This window comes from Cyprinodon variegatus, unplaced genomic scaffold, assembly GCF_000732505.1.
Source record: "Cyprinodon variegatus isolate N-32 unplaced genomic scaffold, C_variegatus-1.0 Scaffold945, whole genome shotgun sequence".
In the NCBI taxonomy this organism is placed as follows: domain Eukaryota; kingdom Metazoa; phylum Chordata; class Actinopteri; order Cyprinodontiformes; family Cyprinodontidae; genus Cyprinodon; species Cyprinodon variegatus.
In genome coordinates this window covers 276,326-280,718 of record NW_015151398.1, presented here as the reverse complement: position 1 = coordinate 280,718, position 4,393 = coordinate 276,326, and positions in this window count along the sequence as shown.

Genomic DNA, 4,393 nt, shown 5'->3' with positions numbered 1-4,393 from the left:
TGATGTACTCCTGGATCTTAGTTGTTTCATCCTGGACAGTGGTCTTGACACTCACTAGCCCGGCCTCCCTCGCTACAAATATATATATATATATATATATATATTCCCCCTACAATTTTTTCCACTAATTGAAATGTCTTTAAATAAACATTAACATGAATTCAACACACTCTAGTAAACAGATAAATGGAGGCAGAAGATGTCTTTCAGTCATCAATGCACACATTCAGCGACAAACAGGAGCTCTTTCAAGCTGGGCACCATTTTTTTCACAACACGTGTCCCATCAACCAGGAATCAGAATCAGAAATACTTTAATAATCCCAGGGAGAAACTTTCGTTACTTTACTCCATCTGTTATAGAGTGACTATAGGACCACTTTGATATAACACAATTTCAGACAATATATATAATTAGGGGATCCACGCTCCATCTCGCCATCAGTTTGGGGGTCCTTGGCCTGGAAAACGTTGAAGACCCCGGGTTTAAAGGCATGAAATCAAACTAATAACAGAACCAGAAGTAACAGAGCAATAGGTACGAGAGTTCAACATTCACAAAAAATGCCTAAATATATTAACTGTTTGACAAAATAGGAATTTACTCTCAAATAATTGAGGAAACAACATAGAATATCTTTATATTGAAAGTGCCATTAAATTAGGTACTAAGCCATAGGAAGGGCTACCAATGAACTGGAGGAGTCGTCTTCACCTAAACTCTATACATAGTAAACACATTTTTTATTTTGTTATTTAATTTCTAATCTTCTTTTAGATATTGTTATTTTGAAATAAATGCTTAAATACTCTATATGATTAATATAATTAAATACTGTAAAAAAAAGAAGAGCAATTAAATAAAATAAAATGTCAATTTAGCCCACTGGCATGCTGTTGTCATAAGGGGTTGAAGGCCAACCGTGTGGTCCTTGAGAGCCCCTTGATACCTGTGAGCACTTCCTTGGTCACCCCTGCATTAGATCTTTATTTATGAACTATGTGAGGTATTTTCAAAAGCTATTTTTTATTGCCCTACCAGAGCCACATTTTTATTACGGTATTATTTCAACCACAAGATGGGGCCAGAGTTAGTGAAATGCCTTCCAGTAAATTGGTTATCCTATGGTAGCAGTCATTGCTGATCTTTCCAATAAAAAAATCGAATGTCTTATTTGAAGGGTATCTTGAAATTACCATTGTGAAACATGGATGCCTGATTTACGCCTGTTATACGGTATTAATACATCAGTGCTACACAAATGTAAGGATTTAGAAACATACTCCCAACATTCTGACAAAAAAAACATTACGGACACTTTAAAACCATGCTTTAGTATCTCTATGCCCCATTACACCAAAACTGTACACTGAAATAAAAAGTGTTAATCTTTTTGCTTCTGAAAAACNTGTTCTTTATTTTGCAACAAAGTTTTACCATGTAAAACAAAAGCCAGTGATAACAACAACAATAAGAAAATAACAAATCTACCTGATACCTTCTATATTTTGATTTTTCTTCTCTACCAAATCTTCTGAAGTAGTTGGTTGACAAGCCAACATAGGGTTTGCTAAAAAGTTTAGATGTAATTCATTGACACATCTCTAAAAGTCTGAGATTATGAAAAGGAGGTTCTTATTCCAGCAAATAAGATATTTGAAATAATTTGAAAAGGTCAGTTTAAGAAAGATTACTGAATATGAAATAGTTTATGCAATGAACGCCATAAATTCAATCTTGGTGCAAAATTCTTACTTGTGTGTCTGTTTTACTACTTTGCAGTCATTAGTATGCAAGGGTGTAACTTTGTTATTAAAGTGGGTGGGGACACTCTACAAGGGTGGGTGCTGCAGGATCCAACGGCTTCTGATAGGTTTTGATATTTTGCTAGAAATGAGAAAGGTTTTCCTATTTAATCCATTTTAGTATTAAGTAAAATATGAAAAACTGCAAATTATGATTCCCAGATAGACGGATGGCTTCCATTTCATCTGTATCCTAGATTAATATCCCCCTTCACAAGCAACAAAATCTAGTTTATCTTTTCCCCCACACATATCTTTGACAGACAAAGTCTGAATATTGAAGGTTTTAAATCAAATCATTGATTCACTGATTTTGACTGTATTTTTTGTGCTTTGAATCTTATAGGTTTTTTAAATTAAAATTTGAAGTCTCTCTCTCGGCTGTGAGTCTGGCTCTGCGCCTTAGTTGGCTGGTACAGCTATTTCTGAGTCTTGCTGATTTACAAAAGACAAAAGTGCATTTTAAATAGAATAGAATTCAACTTTATTGTCATTACACTGTCACAAGTACAGAGCAACGAAATGAATTATTTGCATTTAACCCATCCCCTTGGGGAGCAGTGGGCTGCCATTGTGCGGCGCCCGGGGAGCAGTGTGGGGTTAAGGGTCTTGCTCAGGGACCCAGGGTGGGGGATCGAACTCAAAACCTCAGGATTCAAACCCCTATGCCCTGACCACCAGGCCGCCACTCCCCTTAAATATAACATAACATGTTTTTTCTTGTAAAATATTTCTGAGATTTTATTGTATAAATAAATCTGTTTTATTCTTAAATCTGAAGTTGTCTCTGCTTCTGTGTGTGCTCTGCTGAAAAACACATGGCATTAAGATGTTGTCTGATATAATGATGCTAGAGAAACTAATACTCAACCTCTGCATGACTTTAAAATCTCGACAATTTGGGATTTCTAGATCTTTTTACCTGTAACTGTGAGTCATTATCCTCTGAGGAGCTGAGAGGAATTGCGTTTTTTTTAAGAAAAAGTCCAGTCAGCAAGGAATAACCAATGGATTATTATTTATACCTAAAACTAATACATTTGCAGTGATTTATTGAATTTAGCGTTAATCAGTAAAAAAATTAAAACAATAAATCTTGTTGTGATCACTGAGTCTGGGAGTGGCCATTTTGCCCAAATATAGTAACACCTCACTCCTGACATCTTCCGGCAGTGATGTCACGGTCACGGTCGCTTTACAAGCAGAATCAATGGAACTACTAGACACATCTGCAATCAACAACAATTATTGAAGATTTCAAGAGGACTTCACCATTGAAATTCACAAGAGCTATAGTTAAACTGATAATGCCCACGTGCATGGCAGAATTTAAGTCAGTATCTAAGTCAGTACAGTAGCTAAGGAGGATCCTAATTGTAAGAAATTGTGCAATTTCACAATATTAAAAAGTAGGAAAACACACAGCTGTCCTCTGCCTTGTTGTGCTTGCTGTCACTCAGAACTGCCACGGAACTTCTTTCCCATGGAAGTAACTAGTTATTTTGGATGTGTTTTTTTGAGAAATAATTTGAATTATTTCTCAAATAATTTGAATTATTTTTTAAAAAAACAAATCCAAAATAACTAGTTACTTCCCAAAGTAAATACAAAATTTTTTAAATAATCTAGGATGTCATATATTTAATTTTTCTGTTATCCGAACTTTGAATATAACTCAAGGTTTAATTATGGTGTATAAAAAAAAAGCTTTTTGCCCAGTGAATTAAACTATTGAAGTGAAAATAATGAATACAATCGGCACCATATTATGGTGATGGTTGTCGTTGGTTGAAGCACGTAATTAAGACTGTGGGCAAATCTACGTGCTGTTTCACAAGCTTGTGGATTTCTTAGAAGGTTAACATGCTTTTACCACTCATATCTCACTTCCTTTTATAAATCTGTTGAGGTGTTTTTTTCTTTTTTCATAATTTAAATAATCACACTGTCCGTTAGTTTACTCTTTGTTTATTCTTCATCATAGCTCAGGTAACAACATTTCAGCAGCCATGGAAAAAACACGTTTACACATTTTCTTTGTCAATCACTCAAAATGGAGGTGCAGTATAACATAACAAAAGATACCCTTCACAATAAAATTAAACTTTTGAAAACAGTTCTAATAAAAAATTTCACAAAATATTTTTACAGTGAATAAAAATATTGAGAGCATAATCTCAATTAAATCTAATTCTATTTAGTTTTCAAGGAACTGCTAAGTCTTAGCTTTTTTTTCAAAACATGTTTTTTTTCTAATCAGGATACTAAATTTAATGAATGTAAAAATTGAGAAGAAAGAGAAATAGACCGGGATGGTTAATTTCTGGAGTTAAAATTAAACACTAAGAGTATAAAGCGGAGGTCTTCTATATAAACTTTCTCACCCCTCGTGGGGTGGTATGTGTCATCCTCAAGTTAGGGTCCTCTACCAGAGGCCTGTGAGTTTGAGGGTTCTGCGCAGTATCTTAGCTGTTCCTAGGACTGCGCTCTTCTGGACAGAGACCTCTGATGTTTTACCTGGAATCTGCTTTAGCCACTCTCCCAGTTTGGGGGTCACAGCCCCCAGTGCTCCAATTACCACTGGCAC